The following is a 25013-nucleotide window of genomic DNA, read 5'->3' as shown; positions in this document are numbered from 1 at the left end:
ATAGGGCCCACCTACATGAACCCACCCCCTCCTCCCAACCCCTATCAAATTGTAATGATATCACAATTATTATTTTTATACTATATTGCCTACATGCACTTCAAAACAGTCAATGTTTAAAGTGCTAAGATTGTTTACAAAAGTTTGTATAAGCATGCACATCAGAGTACTGCTTTACTAATGTAAAATATTACCTTACTATGCACAGAGAATCACAGGCTTAGTCCCTGCCTCAGTCATTGCAAGCGCCTCTGATTTATTAATCACCACTATGTGGATACTGTTTTTAGAATTGATTTAGATTAAGTGTTAGTATAATTTGTATTTTTGTAATTTGTATTTTAGTATATTTTTATATATTGTATTAAGTGTTAGTATAATTTGTATTTTAGTATATTTAGCATATTCTTATCTTCTACTGTCCTTACTGCTTAGTTGTGTTTTTAAATTATACACTTTAATTACTCTTTCTGCTGTTAAAGAATGTGTTGTGTTGTATGTATGCTGCTGAGACCTTGAATTTCCCCTGGGGATCAATAAAGTATCTATCTATCTATCTATCTAAATATAATTAGGCCTACACTAGTTTCATTGTTTTTGCATTGTTGCATGATTGATATGCTATTTAATTACATTTCATTTGAATGCCTGAATGTAAGAATTCAGGAAACACAATACCAGCTTTTAACATTTCTGTTGTTAGTTTATGTAAATCACATAACACATGAACTGTTTACATACTACTGATAGCCCATTACTGTACACAATAATACTGTGCCCATTCATTAACATATATTAAACATCAGGCGTCTTGTTTACACATTTAAACCATATTTGCACTTCGAATTTCGCTTCCAAACTGTAATAACTACATCTACAAAGTCTAAAGAAGATAACCATGTAGTCTGTTCATAGATAAGATCAATTTTGACAGAACTACAGACTTCGTGAAAGTAGCCTAGTAGTCCTACATAAAAGGCTCCATATTCACTTCATTGCAAAATCGCGGTTGGTCTGTTTACACACTAAAACCATATTTACACTTCGAAATTCGCTTCCAAATTGTAGTAACTACATCTACTAAGTCTAAGGAAGATATCTATGAACATACTACATGGTTAAGATACATTTTGACAGAACTACAGACTTCGTGAAAGTAGCCTAGTAGCCCTACATAAAAGGCTCCATTAACTTCATTGCAAAATCGCGGTTGGTCTGTTTACACACTAAAACCATATTTACACTTCGAAATTCGCTTCCAAATTGTAGTAACTACATCTACGAAGTCTAAGGAAGATAATCATGTAGTCTGTTCATAGATAAGATACATTTTGACAGAACTACAGACTTCGTGAAAGTAGCCTAGTAGCCCTACATAAAAGGCTCCATTAACTTCATTGCAAAATCGCGGTTGGTCTGTTTACACACTAAAACCATATTTACACTTCGAAATTCGCTTCCAAATTGTAGTCACTACATCTACGAAGTCTAAGGAAGATAACCTTGTAGTCTGTTCAACGATAAGATACATTTTGACAGAACTACAGACCTCGTAAAAGTAGTACCTAAAATTAGTGTGATAAATGGCCATCACGTAGCCTAAAGCATATAGCACTAGCATATGACAACAGCAAATAGCTAACGTTTACGTTAGCCTAACTTACTTATCGTTGACGTTGACCCGACACGTTTATAAGTTAGACCATAGACTGATAAGGACGTCCATCAAAATTCCGTGTGTATCCTGTGTATCTTTCGTGCTGCTATCCTGTTGCCTTTTCCCTGTTGTTCCGGCAACAAGGTTTTTACGCGATATTTGCCACATCCCAGAGAGTTGTTGTTTGGTGGGTCAGGTGACGACCCGTCGAATCACAGCACAGCACCCAGAATGCATTGCAACACACCGTCTAGAAGGGACTCAGCGTTAGGTCGGCTTTAAATAGCATACAGAACCTATAGTAATATAACGTTGTCTGTAAGCTCCACAGATCGTGGCAAGACAATTGAATTGATTGTGGACTTCTTGCTGGGCAATGATGAGTAACTTGATTAGTAATGCTGCGTGGATGTGCATGATATCTGTATGAAAGTGTGTTTCTCAATGTAATAATCTATACAACTGTACACATGACTAAGTTCAAATGGAGCTAGCTGGGTATAGGACTGGGCTGAATGGATTGGTGAAATACTTTATTTATTTATTTTTTTAATGACCTATATGAACATGGTTTGGCTTTAAAAAAAAGAGGAGACAGCGCGACATGACCTTTACACTTAGTGCTGGCAAGGCATTGAACTGGGCTGAATGGATTTGGAAAATATATATATATATATATTTTTTAATGACCTGTATCAACATGGTTTGGCTTTAAAAAAAAGATCACTTAGTGCTGGCAAGGCATTGAACTGGGCTTCATTCAAGGATTCCAACGGTACCTCATTCATGAAAATCGGACATACTGGTCAAAAGTTACATGCACACACCTTCATATACACAGACAGCCCAGCACAGCCCATCAGAGCTCTGCCAGGTGGCTTAGAACTCTTCCAGGTGCAAGCTTAAGCAATTAGAGCTGTGATGTCACAATCGAAATTTGAATTCTGAACATTCCGCCATTCATTTCAATGGGCCCAAAAAACGCAGAAAAACGGGAATACCGCGAAAACGACAAGGGCCAGCGACACGAAATTAACAAGCAAGTTACACCGGTTCGGGCCTGAATTTTTGGAGTTCGAACCGCGTCCATAGCTCAAACGGTCTAGGAGCAGTAGTTCGGCCAAAAAGTGGGTGAACAGGAATAATAAACTAGAATTGCGGTTCCGAGGAACTGCAAGAGTGGGTTTGATCAGGGGCATGGAACTCGGCCTCATCCAAGGATTCCAACGGTACCTCATTTATGAAAATCGGACATACGGGTCAAAAGTTACATGCACACACCTTCATATACACAGACAGCCCAGCCCAGCCCATTATAGCTCTGCCAGGTGGCTTAGAACTCTTCCAGGTGCAAGCTTAAGCAATTAGAGCTGTGATGTCACAATCGAAATTTGAATTCTGAACATTCCGCCATGCATTTCAATGGGCCCAAAAAACGCAGAAAAACGGGAATACCGCGAAAACGACAAGGGCCAGCGACACAAAATCAACAAGCAAGTTACACCGGTTCGGGCCTGAATTTTTGGAGTTCGAACCGCGTCGATAGCTCAAACGGTCTAGGAGCAGTAGTTCGGCCAAAAAGTGGGTGAACAGGAATAATAAATAACTAGAATTGCGGTTCCGAGGAACTGCAAGAGTGGGTTTGATCAGTGGCACGGAACTCGGCCTCATCCAAGGATTCCAACGGTACCTCATTTATGAAAATCGGGCACACGGATCAAAAGTTGTCTGCATTAACGCAACAGTACACTGCCCCCCCCTCTCCCCTACATACACAGCACATTATTTCATCAGGAAGCTTCTCCAACACACATCCCCAACATACTTACAGCACACTGCCCCCCCCCCCCCCACATACACAGCACATTGTCTTCAGGATCTTCTCCAACACACATCCTCTACATACTTACAGCATACTGCCCCCACCTACCCACACACACACTACACACACACACACACAGTCACTGCTCCACTCCCCTCCCGCCCACACACACATCTTCACTGTCATCACTCACATACATCATACTTGCAGTACACTGCCCCCCCCCCCCCCTCTCCCCTACATACACAGCACATTATTTCATCAGGAAGCTTCTCCAACACACATCCCCAACATACTTACAGCACACTGCCCCCGCCCCCCAATACACAGCACATTGTCTCATGAGGAAGCTTCTCCAACACACATATTGCACACTGCCCTCTCCCCACATACACAGCACACTATCCCATCTCCCTTGTCATCCCCCCAACACACACACCAAGACCCTTGGCAGTTGGGTTAGCCCCTTGAGCCGTGGATATGCCCAAGGTTTCTTCCTTGGTAAGGGAGTTTTTCCTTGCCCCTGTTGCTCTTGGGTGCTCCTTGTTGGTGCCCCCCCCCAATCGCAATCCTCCCCCACCTTTCTTATGCAGCCCTTGCCACTTAATCTACTAAACCCCTCTTCTACTGCACTTTTTACCCCCCCATAAATGCACAAATAGGCTGACACCATACTTAATTTCACTGCATTTCTTACTTCCAGTAACTATATGCATGTGACAATAAACTTCCTTGTATCCTTGTATCCTTGTATCCTTGTATCCAATAAGCTAAAACGCATAAATAACATGGTTGCTATGCTGGTTGCTATGGTGGTCGCTAGGTTGACATTACAGGGGTGGTTTCTAGGTTGTTGCTAGGGTAATTAGTTAGTTGCTAGTAAGCCATCTTAAGCTGACTGCATAAAGTGATTATTTTAAGAGATACATTTTCAAACCAGAACTGTGTATAGGTCATGGTTAAAAACGTATCAGAATCTCAGAAATAATCACGTAATGCAGCCAGTTTAAGATTTTTTAAGAAGTCAGATTTTTTAAAGGCAATCAAATTTCTGCTGACTCTCTTCTGGCTGCGGTTAAAGGCCAGCGCCTCCTGAGAGGCCTGAAGGGTCAGTTCTGAGGTTGTTGGCTGCTGGAACCGAAAAAAGGACTGCATTTTCTTAAAAGACAATGTGACTGAAGTGCGGGCAAAGTTTGCACAGAAATGTACGATTTTTCCCACCCTCATCGACCTTGTCATAAAACTTGTTTAAATGATCACACGACGCCTCCTTGCTGCTTTGTTGTCTACATCAGCATTTCTCAAACTTCTTTGACCTGAGGCCCAGTCAAGGCATACTTTGGGGTCATAGGGCCCACCTACATGAACCCACCCCCTCCTCCCAACCCCTATCAAATTGTAATGATATCACAATTATTATTTTTATACTATATTGCTATACATGCAGTTTAAAACAGTCAATGTTTAAAGTGCTAAGATTGTTCACAAAAGTTTGTGAAAGCATGCACATCAGAGTACTGCTTTACTCAGGGGCGGAGCTACGTGGTGGCCAGGGGGGGCCACGGCCACCACTGGTCAAAGCTTGGCCACCCTGCTGGCCCCCCCAGCTCCGTTCAGTGAAAAATAAAAAAAAAAGATTGCTGCCGTTTTCAACAGTAGCCTACTTTGAAAGGAAGTGTAGCCTACGGTTCTAATCAAATCGTGAGTAGGCCTAGTGCAGCAGCAGCAGGGGACAATTCAAGTCATCTGTTAAAAACACTTGACAGTAGACTACTACTTACTTAACCTCAGTGACAACAGGTGAGTTGATGATGACTTGGAACATTAATGTTAAAATGTGACACTAATCATAGCAAAGTGAGCTGCGTTGGGCTGTTCTTGTTAGGTAGGCTCTGACATTGTCGTGTGAGGCTGATCAAAAATAAGCGGATGCCCGCGGTAACGCTGTTACAAAAATATTTTGATAATATTCGGGTGAAATGCAAGCATATTAGGCACATATCTCCGGATGGCTCCAATAAAAGTAGGCTAATAGTGTCTAGCCTAGGCTACTTTATAAAAACATAATTTGCTGACTGCGTGTGGTTCTTGCCATAGCTGGTCAGGCAGAGGCAGGCTGCTGCGTTGCCTGAGTTCTTTGTTACATTGCTCCGGTAATTGCAACGAGATCAAACCTTAACTGCGTGACAGAGCAGAAGTGGGGCTTTCCAACGAGACTAAACACTTGTCTGTGCGATCAAGTATGAAAATACAAAAAATCATGAAATTAAATCAAATTGCATCATATTTAGTTTACCTACGCACCCACACTCTCGTTTGAATTAGGCTACTCGCGAACCCGTGATCGCATAGATATGGCATATCAGAAGAAAGAGGAGGCACAGGGCTATCCATTGGTACCAAGTATATCAATCCTTCTGGGCTATAAAAACAGACAACGTGACTGCAAAATAACATCATGTACAAAAACCAACGCTTCACAGCCATTACTCTCGTTTGAATTAGGCCCTACTCACGAACCCGTGATCGGATAGATAGCCTATGCCACGCATGTCAGATGAAAGAGGAGACACAGAGCTATCATTTGATACCAAGTACATCCTTCTGGGTTATAAAACAGACGAAGGGACATCAAAATAATAACTTCATATAGCTCGACTTACTTACCCCACGTTTTTGTGTGTTGTTGTGGTGGCAAAGCATGTTCATAATCCAACGCTATAATGTGTTTCTCTATGGCATAGCATGTTCATAATCCGGTTTTGAGATCCTAGCAAATTCCTACATGGCATCCAATTCAAGACTCACATTGCATCCCAATTTATTCGACAAAGAAATACCTTTTTCCCTTCACTTTGTTCATGGCTCATTGTTCTTGTTTGTGTATGGCACTTACAATGACCAGGATAAATGCTTCTAACTAAAGGTAGTGAAAAAGCCCTTAAAACAGTCTAGGGTTCTAAGGGTTAATGTCTTGATTCAGAGCCATGTTACTTACAGCCAAGTACCTGGAGTGGATAACAGAAAGAAATATAGTTTTGCCATCAGTATAAGATTAAATATCTGCATACCATATTTGTAGTATTTATTATTGTTCTTTGAGTTAACATCATTTGAATATGACTGATTAAGTAAGGTGCATTATCATAATGTACTTTTTATAGCATTGGCCTATTTATGGAAAATGTGTTGGAGTGGACAACAAACTGTTCAGGTTGTCTGTGAATGGACCTGTGTATCAGTTGGCTTTACACAATTTATTGCCATTATTAAAACAGGGTATCCTAATCTTCAAAACTTTTTGAGTAGTTTTCATATTGTAGTTTTGATTCCCAAGTGCCACCCCAATAAAAAGTCTGGACCCAGCTGGCCCCCCCTATAAAATAATCCTGGCTACGCCCCTGGCTTTACTAATGTAAAATATAATTAGGCCTACACTAGTTTCTTTGTTTTTGCATTGTTGCATGATGCTTGCATGAGAAATACTTCTCAAAACAACAGCAATTATATGGGTGCCGTTGTTTTGGGATGTTTCCCTCATGCAAGCATCATACACTGATAGAGTATATATATGCTATTTAATTACATTTAATTTGAATGCCTGAATGTAAGAATTCAGGAAACACAATACCAGCTTTTAAAATTTCTGTTGTTTACTAGTTTATGTAAATCACATAACACATGAACTGTTCATACTACTGATAGCCCATTACTGTACACAATAATACTGTGCCCATTCATTAACATATATTAAACATCAGGCGTCTTGTTTACACATTTAAACCATATTTGCACTTCGAATTTCGCTTCCAAACTGTAATAACTACATCTACGAAGTCTAAAGAAGATAACCATGTAGTCTATTCATAGATAAGATACATTTTGACAGAACTACAGACTTCGTGAAAGTAGCCTATAGCCCTACATAAAAGGCTCCATATTCACTTCATTGCAAAATCGCGGTTGGTCTGTTTACACACTAAAACCATATTTACACTTCGAAATTCGCTTCCAAATTGTAGTAACTACATCTACGAAGTCTAAGGAAGATAACCTTGTAGTCTGTTCAACGATAAGATACATTTTGACAGAACTACAGACCTCGTAAAAGTAGTACCTAAAATTAGTGTGATAAATGGCCATCACGTAGCCTAAAGCATATAGCACTAGCATATGACAACAGCAAATAGCTAACGTTTACGTTAGCCTAACTTACTTATCGTTGACGTTGACCCGACACGTTTATAAGTTAGACCATAGACTGATAAGGACGTCCATCAAAATTCCGTGTGTATCCTGTGTATCTTTCGTGCTGCTATCCTGTTGCCTTTTCCCTGTTGTTCCGGCAACAAGGTTTTTACGCGATATTTGCCACATCCCAGAGAGTTGTTGTTTGGTGGGTCAGGTGACGAGCCGTCGAATCACAGCACAGCACCCAGAATGCATTGCAACACACCGTCTAGAAGGGACTCATCGTTAGGTCGGCTTTAAATAGCATACAGAACCTATAGTAATATAACGTTGTCTGTAAGCTCCACAGATCGTGGCAAGACAATTGAATTGATTGTGGACTTCTTGCTGGGCAACGATGAGTAACTTGATTAGTAATGCTGCCTGGATATGCATGATATCTGTATGAAAGTGTGTTTCTCAATGTAATAATCTATACAACTGTACACATGACTAAGTTCAAATGGAGCTAGCTGGGTATAGGACTGGGCTGAATGGATTGGTGAAATACTTTATTTTATTTTTTTTTTAATGACCTATATGAACAAGGTTTGGCTTTAAAAAAAAGAGGAGACAGCGCGAACATGACCTTTACACTTAGTGCTGGCAAGGCATTGAACTGGGCTGAATGGATTTGGAAAATATATATATATATTTTTTAATGACCTGTATCAACATGGTTTGGCTTTAAAAAAAAGATGAGACAGCGCTTTGCGCTGTCTCATCTTTTTTTACATTACCTTTACACTTAGTGCTGGCAAGGCATTGAACTGGGCTTCATTCAAGGATTCCAACGGTACCTCATTCATGAAAATCGGACATACTGGTCAAAAGTTACATGCACACACCTTCATATACACAGACAGCCCAGCCCAGCCCATTAGACATTGCCAGATGGCTTAGAACTCTGCCAGGTGCAAGTAATCAACTCTAGCAGCAGAGCTCTACCAGGTGCAAGTAATGAGGTGCTGTGATGTCATAAAGCCCCAGCATTCCGCCATTGATTTCAATGGGGCCCAAAAACGCCGAAAAACGGGAATACCGCGAAAACGACAAGGGCCAGCGACACGAAAGCAACAAGCAAGTTACACCGGTTCGGGCCTGAATTTTTGGAGTTCGAACCGCGTCGATAGCTCAAACAGTCTAGGAGCAGTAGTTCGGCCAAAAAGTGGGTGAACAGGAATAATAAATAACTAGAATTGCGGTTCCGAGGAACTGCAAGAGTGGGTTTGATCAGTGGCATGGAACTCGGCCTCATCCAAGGATTCCGACGGTACCTCATTTATGAAAATCGGGCACACGGATCAAAAGTTGTCTGCATTAACGCAACATCCAATAAGCTAAAACGCATAAATAACATGGTTGCTATGCTGGTTGCTATGGTGGTCGCTAGGTTGACATTACAGGGGTGGTTTCTAGGTTGTTGCTAGGGTAATTAGTTAGTTGCTAGTAAGCCATCTTAAGCTGACTGCATAAAGTGATTATTTTAAGAGATACATTTTCAAACCAGAACTGTGTATAGGTCATGGTTAAAAACGTATCAGAATCTCAGAAATAATCACGTAATGCAGCCAGTTTAAGATTTTTTAAGAAGTCAGATTTTTTAAAGGCAATCAAATTTCTGCTGACTCTCTTCTGGCTGCGGTTAAAGGCCAGCGCCTCATACTATATTGCCTACATGCACTTCAAAACAGTCAATGTTTAAAGTGCTAAGATTGTTTACAAAAGTTTGTATAAGCATGCACATCAGAGTACTGCTTTACTAATGTAAAATATTACCTTACTATGCACAGAGAATCACAGGCTTAGTCCCTGCCTCAGTCATTGCAAGCGCCTCTGATTTATTAATCACCACTATGTGGATACTGTTTTTAGAATTGATTTAGATTAAGTGTTAGTATAATTTGTATTTTTGTAATTTGTATTTTAGTATATTTTTATATATTGTATTAAGTGTTAGTATAATTTGTATTTTAGTATATTTAGCATATTCTTATCTTCTACTGTCCTTACTGCTTAGTTGTGTTTTTAAATTATACACTTTAATTACTCTTTCTGCTGTTAAAGAATGTGTTGTGTTGTATGTATGCTGCTGAGACCTTGAATTTCCCCTGGGGATCAATAAAGTATCTATCTATCTATCTATCTAAATATAATTAGGCCTACACTAGTTTCATTGTTTTTGCATTGTTGCATGATTGATATGCTATTTAATTACATTTCATTTGAATGCCTGAATGTAAGAATTCAGGAAACACAATACCAGCTTTTAACATTTCTGTTGTTAGTTTATGTAAATCACATAACACATGAACTGTTTACATACTACTGATAGCCCATTACTGTACACAATAATACTGTGCCCATTCATTAACATATATTAAACATCAGGCGTCTTGTTTACACATTTAAACCATATTTGCACTTCGAATTTCGCTTCCAAACTGTAATAACTACATCTACAAAGTCTAAAGAAGATAACCATGTAGTCTGTTCATAGATAAGATCAATTTTGACAGAACTACAGACTTCGTGAAAGTAGCCTAGTAGTCCTACATAAAAGGCTCCATATTCACTTCATTGCAAAATCGCGGTTGGTCTGTTTACACACTAAAACCATATTTACACTTCGAAATTCGCTTCCAAATTGTAGTAACTACATCTACTAAGTCTAAGGAAGATATCTATGAACATACTACATGGTTAAGATACATTTTGACAGAACTACAGACTTCGTGAAAGTAGCCTAGTAGCCCTACATAAAAGGCTCCATTAACTTCATTGCAAAATCGCGGTTGGTCTGTTTACACACTAAAACCATATTTACACTTCGAAATTCGCTTCCAAATTGTAGTAACTACATCTACGAAGTCTAAGGAAGATAATCATGTAGTCTGTTCATAGATAAGATACATTTTGACAGAACTACAGACTTCGTGAAAGTAGCCTAGTAGCCCTACATAAAAGGCTCCATTAACGTCATTGCAAAATCGCGGTTGGTCTGTTTACACACTAAAACCATATTTACACTTCGAAATTCGCTTCCAAATTGTAGTCACTACATCTACGAAGTCTAAGGAAGATAACCTTGTAGTCTGTTCAACGATAAGATACATTTTGACAGAACTACAGACCTCGTAAAAGTAGTACCTAAAATTAGTGTGATAAATGGCCATCACGTAGCCTAAAGCATATAGCACTAGCATATGACAACAGCAAATAGCTAACGTTTACGTTAGCCTAACTTACTTATCGTTGACGTTGACCCGACACGTTTATAAGTTAGACCATAGACTGATAAGGACGTCCATCAAAATTCCGTGTGTATCCTGTGTATCTTTCGTGCTGCTATCCTGTTGCCTTTTCCCTGTTGTTCCGGCAACAAGGTTTTTACGCGATATTTGCCACATCCCAGAGAGTTGTTGTTTGGTGGGTCAGGTGACGACCCGTCGAATCACAGCACAGCACCCAGAATGCATTGCAACACACCGTCTAGAAGGGACTCAGCGTTAGGTCGGCTTTAAATAGCATACAGAACCTATAGTAATATAACGTTGTCTGTAAGCTCCACAGATCGTGGCAAGACAATTGAATTGATTGTGGACTTCTTGCTGGGCAATGATGAGTAACTTGATTAGTAATGCTGCGTGGATGTGCATGATATCTGTATGAAAGTGTGTTTCTCAATGTAATAATCTATACAACTGTACACATGACTAAGTTCAAATGGAGCTAGCTGGGTATAGGACTTGGCTGAATGGATTGGTGAAATACTTTATTTATTTATTTTTTTAATGACCTATATGAACATGGTTTGGCTTTAAAAAAAAGAGGAGACAGCGCGACATGACCTTTACACTTAGTGCTGGCAAGGCATTGAACTGGGCTGAATGGATTTGGAAAATATATATATATATATTTTTTAATGACCTGTATCAACATGGTTTGGCTTTAAAAAAAAGATGAGACAGCGCTTTGCGCTGTCTCATCTTTTTTTACATTACCTTTACACTTAGTGCTGGCAAGGCATTGAACTGGGCTTCATTCAAGGATTCCAACGGTACCTCATTCATGAAAATCGGACATACTGGTCAAAAGTTACATGCACACACCTTCATATACACAGACAGCCCAGCACAGCCCATCAGAGCTCTGCCAGGTGGCTTAGAACTCTTCCAGGTGCAAGCTTAAGCAATTAGAGCTGTGATGTCACAATCGAAATTTGAATTCTGAACATTCCGCCATTCATTTCAATGGGCCCAAAAAACGCAGAAAAACGGGAATACCGCGAAAACGACAAGGGCCAGCGACACGAAATTAACAAGCAAGTTACACCGGTTCGGGCCTGAATTTTTGGAGTTCGAACCGCGTCCATAGCTCAAACGGTCTAGGAGCAGTAGTTCGGCCAAAAAGTGGGTGAACAGGAATAATAAATAAACTAGAATTGCGGTTCCGAGGAACTGCAAGAGTGGGTTTGATCAGGGGCATGGAACTCGGCCTCATCCAAGGATTCCAACGGTACCTCATTTATGAAAATCGGACATACGGGTCAAAAGTTACATGCACACACCTTCATATACACAGACAGCCCAGCCCAGCCCATTAGAGCTCTGCCAGGTGGCTTAGAACTCTTCCAGGTGCAAGCTTAAGCAATTAGAGCTGTGATGTCACAATCGAAATTTGAATTCTGAACATTCCGCCATTCATTTCAATGGGCCCAAAAAACGCAGAAAAACGGGAATACCGCGAAAACGACAAGGGCCAGCGACACGAAATTAACAAGCAAGTTACACCGGTTCGGGCCTGAATTTTTGGAGTTCGAACCGCGTCCATAGCTCAAACGGTCTAGGAGCAGTAGTTCGGCCAAAAAGTGGGTGAACAGGAATAATAAATAAACTAGAATTGCGGTTCCGAGGAACTGCAAGAGTGGGTTTGATCAGGGGCATGGAACTCGGCCTCATCCAAGGATTCCAACGGTACCTCATTTATGAAAATCGGACATACGGGTCAAAAGTTACATGCACACACCTTCATATACACAGACAGCCCAGCCCAGCCCATTAGAGCTCTGCCAGGTGGCTTAGAACTCTTCCAGGTGCAAGCTTAAGCAATTAGAGCTGTGATGTCACAATCGAAATTTGAATTCTGAACATTCCGCCATTCATTTCAATGGGCCCAAAAAACGCAGAAAAACGGGAATACCGCGAAAACGACAAGGGCCAGCGACACGAAATCAACAAGCAAGTTACACCGGTTCGGGCCTGAATTTTTGGAGTTCGAACCACGCTGATAGCTCAAACGGTCTAGGAGCAGTAGTTCGGCCAAAAAGTGGGCTTATAGGAAGATATAATAACTAGAATTGCGGTTCCGAGGAACTGCAAGAGTGGGTTTGATCTGGGGCACGGAACTCGGCCTCATCCAAGGATTCCAACGGTACCTCATTTATAAAAATCGGGCACACGGATCAAAAGTTATCTGCATCAACGCAACATCCAATAAGCTAAAACGCATAAATAACGTGGTTGCTATGCTGGTTGCTAGGGCAATCATGCTGGTTGCTCAGGTGGTCGCTAGGTTAGAAGGCCAGTGCCTCCTGAGAGGCCTGAAGGGTCAGTTCTGAGGTTGTTGACTGCTGAAACCGAAACATGGACTGCATTTTCTTAAAAGACAATGTGACTGAAGTGCGGGCAAAGTTTACACAGAAATGTACGATTTTTCCCACCCTCACCGACCTTGTCATAAAACTTGTTTAAATGATCACACAACGCCTCCTTGCTGCTTTGTCGTCTACATCAGCCTCTCTCAAACTTCTTTGACCTGAGGCCCAGTCAAGGCATACTATGGGGTCAAAGGGCCCACCTACATGAACCCACCCCCTTCTCCCACCCCCCATCAAATTGTAATATCATCACAATTATTATTTTTTTTATACTATATTGCTATACATGCACTTCAAAACAGTCAATGTTTAAAGTGCTAAGATTGTTCACAAAAGTTTGTGAAAGCATGCACATCAGAGTACTGCTTTACTAATGTAAAATATAATTAGGCCTACACTAGTTTCATTGTTTTTGCATTGTTGCATGATTGATATGCTATTTAATTACATTTCATTTGAATGCCTGAATGTAAGAATTCAGGAAACACAATACCAGCTTTTAACATTTCAGTTGTTTACTAGTTTATGTAAATCACATAACACATGAACTGTTTACATACTACTGATAGCCCATTACTGTACACAATAATACTGTGCCCATTCATTAACATTAAACATCAGGCGTCTTGTTTACACATTTAAACCATATTTGCACTTTGAAATTCGCTTACAAATTGTAGTAACTACATCTACGAAGTCTAAGGAAGATATCTATGAACATACTACATGGTTAAGATACATTTTGACAGAACTACAGACTTCGTGAAAGTAGCCTATAGTAGCCCTACATAAAAGGCTCCATTAACTTCATTGCAAAATCGCGGTTGGTCTGTTTACACACTAAAACCATATTTACACTTCGAAATTCGCTTCCAAATTGTAGTAACTACATCTACGAAGTCTAAGGAAGATAATCATGTAGTCTGTTCATAGATAAGATACATTTTGACAGAACTACAGACTTCGTGAAAGTAGCCTAGTAGCCCTACATAAAAGGCTCCATTAACTTCATTGCAAAATCGCGGTTGGTCTGTTTACACACTAAAACCATATTTACACTTCGAAATTCGCTTCCAAATTGTAGTAACTACATCTACGAAGTCTAAGGAAGATAATCATGTAGTCTGTTCATAGATAAGATACATTTTGACAGAACTACAGACTTCGTGAAAGTAGCCTAGTAGCCCTACATAAAAGGCTCCATTAACTTCATTGCAAAATCGCGGTTGGTCTGTTTACACACCAAAACCATATTTACACTTCGAAATTCGCTTCCAAATTGTAGTAACTACATCTACGAAGTCTAAGGAAGATAAAACTGTAGTCTGTTCAACGATAAGATACATTTTGACAGAACTACAGACCTCGTAAAAGTAGTACCTAAAATTAGTGTGATAAATGGCCATCACGTAGCCTAAAGCATATAGCACTAGCATGACAACAGCAAATAGCTAACGTTTACGTTAGCCTGACTTACTTATCGTTGACGTTGACCCGTTGACGTTCTTTTTAATAAACTGCCTGTAGAGTTCTGAATGCTTCGCTTTACATGTAGATACCCTCATTATGCTACGGTGTAAGTGTGTTGCTATTTGGAGCCTTGGTAGCTATTTATTTTTACTACGTTTAGTTCAAGTGCTCTGGTTCAAGCATCGTTGTGTTTGGTGGGTCAGGTGACGAGCCGTCGGATCACAGCACAGCACCCAGAATGCATTGCAACACACCGTCTTAAAGGGACTCATCGTTAGGTCGGCTTTAAATGGCATACAGAACCTAAAGCAGTATAATGTTGTCTGTAAGCTCCACAGATCGTGGCAAGACAATTGAATTGATTGTGGACTTCTTGCCGGGCAATGATGAGTAACTTAACATGAATGTGTCAGGTGTGTAATGTGTGGATGTGCATAATATCTGTATGAAAGTGTGTTTCTCAATGTAATAATCTATACTAGGGGTGTAACGGTTCATGTATTCGTATTGAACCGAAACGGTACGGGCGTCACGGTTCGGTGCATGAATTTACACGGAGAATACACGGTATAAAAATACATAAAACTCGTGTGCGGATTAATTAATGTCATGCGCAATTACTGTTAAGTAGCGAGAGTTACGGGAGTTCTTTAGCGACACCTAACGCTAATCTGTAGCCTCGCCTTAGCTCTGAAGCTCTGATTGGCGCCTATGTTTTTTTTTGTCAGGTCGTCGGTCGAGTCCGTCAGTCATTAGCAGCACTAAGGTTAGACCTACAAGAGTTAGAGGATCCGCTGGTCTCTTTAAGATCGCAAGTTTGAGAACTTCAGTTACAGTAACGTTAGTACAGGCGAAAGAGTGGTGGATAAGATGAAATTGTGTGTCGGCGTTGTTCAGCATTGGGTATGTGAGTGGAAAAAATGCTACACATATTCGAAGCCATCACCCAGATGATGTAGGCTACCAATCACTGAAACGAGGGGAAAGAAACTTCCCGTGCGCTTCAGCAGCCTTTGGATACACATACAAATAGGGCCAAAACCTATGGCTTAAATTAAATGATTTCGTAATGACAGAAAGCTATGTAAATCGGGTGGTAATTACCTTTATGTTGGGGTAACTTGTAACTTCTCACATGAGGAGCTGGTAGTGTTAAGTGCATAGACAGTAAAATAAAGTGACAACGCTAACCAGGCTAATAAACAAACCATGCTACGGTGAGTTAACGTCAAAGGGCAAAGTCACGTGACTTCTAGTTGTAGTCTGTTTATGAAATGAAAGGAGCAATTTCGTTTTTTAAAAAAAAGCAAAATAGTGTGATATTTTCACAGTTAGTAGGCTAGATTATTACTTTACACACAATGAAAAATATTGAGGCAAATTGTAGACCCTTCCATATACAACTAAACACAGATGTTGAAGGTCTTGCTTAAGTGGATTTTTAAAAAATCATTTTCTATGTAATTTGCACTTTCAGAAATAAGAGATGCTGTAGGCCTATTTTCAGTTTTATAGCTGATTGTCTTATTTTGTTTACAAGTTACAGATTGAGTCTGGGCACTTATTGTACTGTTTAGCCTACATCTTACACACTTCAGGCTGTTGCAGATAGCTCAGGGAAGAGACTGTATGACACTAGGTGGTACAGCCTGAGACATGTACAAAAAAAAATGCTTTCTGCATTTTTGTTTTGCTTTTCCCTCCATTGTACCGAACTCGTACCGAACCGTGATGTCCGAACCGAGGTATGAACCGAACCGTGACTTCTGTGTACCGTTACACCCCTAATCTATACAACTGTACACATACATGACTAAGTTTGAATAGAGCATACTGGGCTGAATGGATTGGTAAAATACTTTATTTATTTATTTATTTTTTTAATGACCTATATGAACATGGTTTGGCTTTAAAAAAAAGATATCTTTTTTTACATGACCTTTACAACTGGTGCTGGCAAGGCATTGAACTGGGCTGAATGGATTTGGAAAATATATATATTTTTTTTTTTTAATGACCTGTATCAACATGGTTTGGCTTTAAAAAAAAGATGAGACAGCGCTTCGCGCTGTCTCATCTTTTTTTACATTACCTTTACACTTAGTGCTGGCAAGGCATTGAACTGGGCTTCATTCAAGGATTCCAACGGTACCTCATTCATGAAAATCGGACATACTGGTCAAAAGTTACATGCACACACCTTCATATACACAGACAGCCCAGCACAGCCCATCAGAGCTCTGCCAGGTGGCTTAGAACTCTTCCAGGTGCAAGCTTAAGCAATTAGAGCTGTGATGTCACAATCGAAATTTGAATTCTGAACATTCCGCCATTCATTTCAATGGGCCCAAAAAACGCAGAAAAACGGGAATACCGCGAAAACGACAAGGGCCAGCGACACGAAATTAACAAGCAAGTTACACCGGTTCGGGCCTGAATTTTTGGAGTTCGAACCGCGTCCATAGCTCAAACGGTCTAGGAGCAGTAGTTCGGCCAAAAAGTGGGTGAACAGGAATAATAAATAAACTAGAATTGCGGTTCCGAGGAACTGCAAGAGTGGGTTTGATCTGGGGCACGGAACTCGGCCTCATCCAAGGATTCCAACGGTACCTCATTTATGAAAATCGGGCACACGGATCAAAAGTTATCTGCATCAACACAACATCCAATAAGCTAAAACGCATAAATAACGTGGTTGCTATGCTGGTTGCTAGGGCAATCATGCTGGTTGCTCAGGTGGTCGCTAGGTTAGAAGGCCAGTGCCTCCTGAGAGGCCTGAAGGGTCAGTTCTGAGGTTGTTGACTGCTGAAACCGAAAAATGGACTGCATTTTCTTAAAAGACAATGTGACTGAAGTGCGGGCAAACTTTGCACAGAAATGTACGATTTTTCCCACCCTCATCGACCTTGTCATAAAACTTGTTTAAATGATCACACGACGCCTCCTTGCTGCTTTGTCGTCTACATCAGCCTTTCTCAAACTTCTTTGACCTGAGGCCCAGTCAAGGCATACTTTGGGGTCATAGGGCCCACCTACATGAACCCACCCCCCCCTCCCACCCCCCATCAAATTGTAATATCATCACAATTATTATTTTTTTTATACTATATTGCTATACATGCACTTCAAAACAGTCAATGTTTAAAGTGCTAAGATTGTTCACAAAAGTTTGTGAAAGCATGCACATCAGAGTACTGCTTTACTAATGTAAAATATAATTAGGCCTACACTAGTTTCATTGTTTTTGCATTGTTGCATGATTGATATGCTATTTAATTACATTTCATTTGAATGCCTGAATGTAAGAATTCAGGAAACACAATACCAGCTTTTAACATTTCTGTTGTTAGTTTATGTAAATCACATAACACATGAACTGTTTACATACTACTGATAGCCCATTACTGTACACAATAATACTGTGCCCATTCATTAACATATATTAAACATCAGGCGTCTTGTTTACACATTTAAACCATATTTGCACTTCGAATTTCGCTTCCAAACTGTAATAACTACATCTACAAAGTCTAAAGAAGATAACCATGTAGTCTGTTCATAGATAAGATCAATTTTGACAGAACTACAGACTTCGTGAAAGTAGCCTAGTAGTCCTACATAAAAGGCTCCATATTCACTTCATTGCAAAATCGCGGTTGGTCTGTTTACACACTAAAACCATATTTACACTTCGAAATTCGCTTCCAAATTGTAGTAACTACATCTACTAAGTCTAAGGAAGATATCTATGAACATACTACATGGTTAAGATACATTTTGACAGAACTACAGACTTCGTGAAAGTAGCCTAGTAGCCCTACATAAAAGGCTCCATTAACTTCATTGCAAAATCGCGGTTGGTCTGTTTACACACTAAAACCATATTTACACTTCGAAATTCGCTTCCAAATTGTAGTAACTACATCTACGAAGTCTAAGGAAGATAATCATGTAGTCTGTTCATAGATAAGATACATTTTGACAGAACTACAGACTTCGTGAAAGTAGCCTAGTAGCCCTACATAAAAGGCTCCATTAACTTCATTGCAAAATCGCGGTTGGTCTGTTTACACACTAAAACCATATTTACACTTCGAAATTCGCTTCCAAATTGTAGTAACTACATCTACGAAGTCTAAGGAAGATAAAACTGTAGTCTGTTCAACGATAAGATACATTTTGACAGAACTACAGACCTCGTAAAAGTAGTACCTAAAATCAGTGTGATAAATGGCCATCACGTAGCCTAAAGCATATAGCACTAGCATATGACAACAGCAAATAGCTAACGTTTACGTTAGCCTAACTTACTTATCGTTGACGTTGACCTGACACGTTTATAAGTTAGACCATAGACTGATAAGGACGTCCATCAAAATTCCGTGTGTATCCTGTGTATCTTTCATGCTGCTATCCTGTTGCCTTTTCCCTGTTGTTCCGGCAACAAGGTTTTTACGCGATATTTGCCACATCCCAGAGAGTTGTTGTTTGGTGGGTCAGGTGACGAGCCGTCGAATCACAGCACAGCACCCAGAATGCATTGCAACACACCGTCTAGAAGGGACTCAGCGTTAGGTCGGCTTTAAATAGCATACAGAACCTCTAGTAATTTAACGTTGTCTGTAAGCTCCACAGATCGTGGCAAGACAATTGAATTGATTGAGGACTTCTTGCTGGGCAACGATGAGTAACTTGATTAGTAAAGCTGCGTGGATATGCATGATATCTGTATGAAAGTGTGTTTCTCAATGTAATAATATATACAACTGTACACATGACGAAGTTCAAATGGAGCTAGCTGGGTATTGGACTGGGCTGAATGGATTGGTGAAATACTTTATTTATTTTTTTTATGACCTATATGAACATGGTTTGGCTTTAAAAAAAAGAGGAGACAGCGCTTCGCGCTGTCTCCTCTTTTTTTACATGACCTTTACACTTAGTGCTGGCAAGGCATTGAACTGGGCTTCATTCAAGGATTCCAACGGTACCTCATTCATGAAAATCGGACATACTGGTCAAAAGTTACATGCACACACCTTCATATACACAGACAGCCCAGCCCAGCCCATCAGAGCTCTGCCAGGTGGCTTAGAACTCTTCCAGGTGCAAGCTTAAGCAATTAGAGCTGTGATGTCACAATCGAAATTTGAATTCTGAACATTCCGCCATGCATTTCAATGGGCCCAAAAAACGCAGAAAAACGGGAATACCGCGAAAACGACAAGGGCCAGTGACACGAAATCAACAAGCAAGTTACATCGGTTCGGGCCTGAATTTTTGGAGTTCGAACCGCGTCGATAGCTCAAACGGTCTAGGAGCAGTAGTTCGGCCAAAAAGTGGGTGAATAGGAAGATATAATAACTAGAATTGCGGTTCCGAGGAACTGCAAGAGTGGGTTTGATCAGTGGCACGGAACTCGGCCTCATCCAAGGATTCCAACGGTACCTCATTTATGAAAATCGGGCACACGGATCAAAAGTTGTCTGCATTAACGCAACATCCAATAAGCTAAAACGCATAAATAACATGGTTGCTATGCTGGTTGCTATGGTTGTCGCTAGGTTGACATTACAGGGGTGGTTTCTAGGTTGATGCTAGGGTAATTAGTTAGTTGCTAGTAAGCCATCTTAAGCTGACTGCATAAAGTGATTATTTTAAGAGATACATTTTCAAACCAGAACTGTGTATAGGTCATGGTTAAAAACGTATCAGAATCTCAGAAATAATCACGTAATGCAGCCAGTTTAAGATTTTTTAAGAAGTCAGATTTTTTAAAGGCAATCAAATTTCTGCTGACTCTCTTCTGGCTGCCGGTTAAAGGCCAGCGCCTCCTGAGAGGCCTGAAGGGTCAGTTCTGAGGTTGTTGGCTGCTGGAACCGAAAAAAGGACTGCATTTTCTTAAAAGACAATGTGACTGAAGTGCGGGCAAAGTTTGCACAGAAATGTACGATTTTTCCCACCCTCATCGACCTCTTCATAAAACTTGTTTAAATGATCACACGACGCCTCCTTGCTGCTTTGTTGTCTACATCAGCATTTCTCAAACTTCTTTGACCTGAGGCCCAGTCAAGGCATACTTTGGGGTCATAGGGCCCACCTACATGAACCCACCCCCTCCTCCCAACCCCTATCAAATTGTAATGACATCACAATTATTATTTTTATACTATATTGCCTACATGCACTTCAAAACAGTCAATGTTTAAAGTGCTAAGATTGTTTACAAAAGTTTGTGAAAGCATGCACATCAGAGTACTGCTTTACTAATGTAAAATATAATTAGGCCTACACTAGTTTCATTGTTTTTGCATTGTTGCATGATTGATATGCTATTTAATTACATTTCATTTGAATGCCTGAATGTAAGAATTCAGGAAACACAATACCAGCTTTTAACATTTCTGTTGTTAGTTTATGTAAATCACATAACACATGAACTGTTTACATACTACTGATAGCCCATTACTGTACACAATAATACTGTGCCCATTCATTAACATTAAACATCAGGCGTCTTGTTTACACATTTAAACCATATTTGCACTTCGAAATTCGCTTCCAAATTGTAGTAACTACATCTACGAAGTCTAAGGAAGATATCTATGAACATACTACATGGTTAAGATACATTTTGACAGAACTACAGACTTCGTGAAAGTAGCCTAGTAGCCCTACATAAAAGGCTCAATTAACTTCATTGCAAAATCGCGGTTGGTCTGTTTACACACTAAAACCATATTTACACTTCGAAATTCGCTTCCAAATTGTAGTAACTACATCTACGAAGTCTAAGGAAGATAATCATGTAGTCTGTTCATAGATAAGATACATTTTGACAGAACTACAGACTTCGTGAAAGTAGCCTAGTAGCCCTACATAAAAGGCTCCATTAACTTCATTGCAAAATCGCGGTTGGTCTGTTTACACACTAAAACCATATTTACACTTCGAAATTCGCTTCCAAATTGTAGTAACTACATCTACGAAGTCTAAGGAAGATAAAACTGTAGTCTGTTCAACGATAAGATACATTTTGACAGAACTACAGACCTCGTAAAAGTAGTACCTAAAATCAGTGTGATAAATGGCCATCACGTAGCCTAAAGCATATAGCACTAGCATATGACAACAGCAAATAGCTAACGTTTACGTTAGCCTAACTTACTTATCGTTGACGTTGACCCGACACGTTTATAAGTTAGACCATGGACTGATAAGGACGTCCATCAAAATTCCGTGTGTATCCTGTGTATCTTTCATGCTGCTATCCTGTTGCCTTTTCCCTGTTGTTCCGGCAACAAGGTTTTTACGCGATATTTGCCACATCCCAGAGAGTTGTTGTTTGGTGGGTCAGGTGACGAGCCGTCGAATCACAGCACAGCACCCAGAATGCATTGCAACACACCGTCTAGAAGGGACTCAGCGTTAGGTCGGCTTTAAATAGCATACAGAACCTTTAGTAATTTAACGTTGTCTGTAAGCTCCACAGATCGTGGCAAGACAATTGAATTGATTGTGGACTTCTTGCTGGGCGAGTAACTTGATTAGTAATGCTGCGTGGATATGCATGATATCTGTATGAAAGTGTGTTTCTCAATGTAATAATCAATACAACTGTACACATGACTAAGTTCAAATGGAGCTAGCTGGGTATAGGACTGGGCTGAATGGATTGGTGAAATACTGTATTTATTTATTTTTTTAATGACCTATATGAACATGGTTTGGCTTTACATGACCTTTACACTTAGTGCTGGCAAGGCATTGAACTGGGCTGAATGGATTTGGAAAATATATATATATTTTTTTTAATGACCTGAATCAACATGGTTTGGCTTTAAAAAAAAGATGAGACAGCGCTTCGCGCTGTCTCATCTTTTTTTACATTACCTTTACACTTAACTGGGCTTCATTCAAGGATTCCAACGGTACCTCATTCATGAAAATCGGACATACTGGTCAAAAGTTACATGCACACACCTTCATATACACAGACAGCCCAGCCCAGCCCATTAGACATTGCCAGATGGCTTAGAACTCTGCCAGGTGCAAGTAATCAACTCTAGCAGCAGAGCTCTACCAGGTGCAAGTAATGAGGTGCTGTGATGTCATAAAGCCCCAGCATTCCGCCATTGATTTCAATGGGGCCCAAAAACGCCGAAAAACGGGAATACCGCGAAAACGACAAGGGCCAGCGACACGAAAGCAACAAGCAAGTTACACCGGTTCGGGCCTGAATTTTTGGAGTTCGAACCGCGTCGATAGCTCAAACGGTCTAGGAGCAGTAGTTCGGCCAAAAAGTGGGCTTATAGGAAGATATAATAATAATAATAACTAGAATTGCGGTTCCGAGGAACTGCAAGAGTGGGTTTGATCGATCAGGGGCATGGAACTCGGCCTTATCCAAGGATTCCAACGGTACCTCATTTATGAAAATCGGACATACGGGTCAAAAGTTACATGCACACACCTTCATATACACAGACAGCCCAGCCCAGCCCATTATAGCTCTGCCAGGTGGCTTAGAACTCTTCCAGGTGCAAGCTTAAGCAATTAGAGCTGTGATGTCACAATCGAAATTTGAATTCTGAACATTCCGCCATTCATTTCAATGGGCCCAAAAAACGCAGAAAAACGGGAATACCGCGAAAACGACAAGGGCCAGCGACACGAAATCAACAAGCAAGTTACACCGGTTCGGGCCTGAATTTTTGGAGTTCGAACCGCGTCGATAGCTCAAACGGTCTAGGAGCAGTAGTTCGGCCAAAAAGTGGGTGAATAGGAAGATATAATAACTAGAATTGCGGTTCCGAGGAACTGCAAGAGTGGGTTTGATCAGGGGCATGGAACTCGGCCTTATCCAAGGATTCCAACGGTACCTCATTTATGAAAATCGGACATACGGGTCAAAAGTTACATGCACACACCTTCATATACACAGACAGCCCAGCCCAGCCCATTATAGCTCTGCCAGGTGGCTTAGAACTCTTCCAGGTGCAAGCTTAAGCAATTAGAGCTGTGATGTCACAATCGAAATTTGAATTCTGAACATTCCGCCATTCATTTCAATGGGCCCAAAAAACGCAGAAAAACGGGAATACCGCGAAAACGACAAGGGCCAGCGACACGAAATCAACAAGCAAGTTACACCGGTTCGGGCCTGAATTTTTGGAGTTCGAACCGCGTCGATAGCTCAAACGGTCTAGGAGCAGTAGTTCGGCCAAAAAGTGGGTGAATAGGAAGATATAATAATAATAATAAGAAAACTTAAGAAGAACAATAGTGGGCTTGCTCCGCAAGCCCACAGCATGGCAAAGCTGTGCTTGCCATGCTGTGGGCTTGCTGGATCAAACCCACTAATAATAAGAAAACTTAAGAAGAACAATAGTGGGCTTGCTCCGCAAGCCCACAGCATGGCTTTCAGCCATGCTGTGGGCTTGCTGGATCAAACCCACTAATAATAAGTAAACTTAAGAAGAACAATAGTGGGCTTGCTCCGCAAGCCCACAGCATGGCAAAGCCATGCTGTGGGCTTGCTGGATCAAACCCACTAATAATAAGTAAACTTAAGAAGAACAATAGTGGGCTTGCTCCGCAAGCCCACAGCATGGCAAAGCTGTGCTTGCCATGCTGTGGGCTTGCTGGATCAAACCCACTAATAAGAAAACTTAAGAAGAACAATAGTGGGCTTGCTGGATCAAACCCACTAATAAAGTAAACTTAAGAAGAACAATAGTGGGCTTGCTGGATCAAACCCACTAATAATAAGAAAACTTAAGAAGAACAATAGTGGGCTTGCTCCGCAAGCCCACAGCATGGCAAAGCTGTGCTTGCCATGCTGTGGGCTTGCTGGATCAAACCCACTAATAATAACTAGACTGCATTTCCGGCGGGAACTGCAAAAGTGTGCTTGCCCTGGTCCGGTCACCAACATGAGCAGACAGTGGCATACGCTATGCTGAACCTGCCTTGATCCAAGCATTCTATCAGTGCCTTTCAGTGTTGGAGCAGTGGCAATACCGCAAAAGCTCTAGGAGAGGGCTATTCAACTATTGACTTGCGGGGTGAATGCGGCTCGTTGGATTTTACCTGTGGCCTGCCTTTGAATTTAGCTTCTATGACTAAGATCAAATCAATAAAATAAAACAACAGCAGTGATTAGCTGCAAAAAT

At 40.6% G+C, this 25013-nt stretch overlaps 1 protein-coding gene across 1 annotated transcript in view; it reads left to right on the top strand.

Moving 5' to 3' along the window:
- The window catches only part of rasal1 (RAS protein activator like 1), a 214354-nt gene that overhangs the window by 81302 nt on the left and 108039 nt on the right, over positions 1-25013 (top strand). The window lies entirely within an intron of this gene.

The sequence above is a fragment of the Alosa pseudoharengus genome, unplaced genomic scaffold (assembly GCF_046254945.1).
Source record: "Alosa pseudoharengus isolate Yale_2024_CS ecotype anadromous, Long Island Sound unplaced genomic scaffold, YU_APseudo_1.1 YU_APseudo_1.1_scf_6, whole genome shotgun sequence".
Taxonomy (NCBI): Eukaryota; Metazoa; Chordata; class Actinopteri; order Clupeiformes; family Clupeidae; genus Alosa; species Alosa pseudoharengus.
This window is presented reverse-complemented; position numbering and strand designations above follow the sequence as displayed.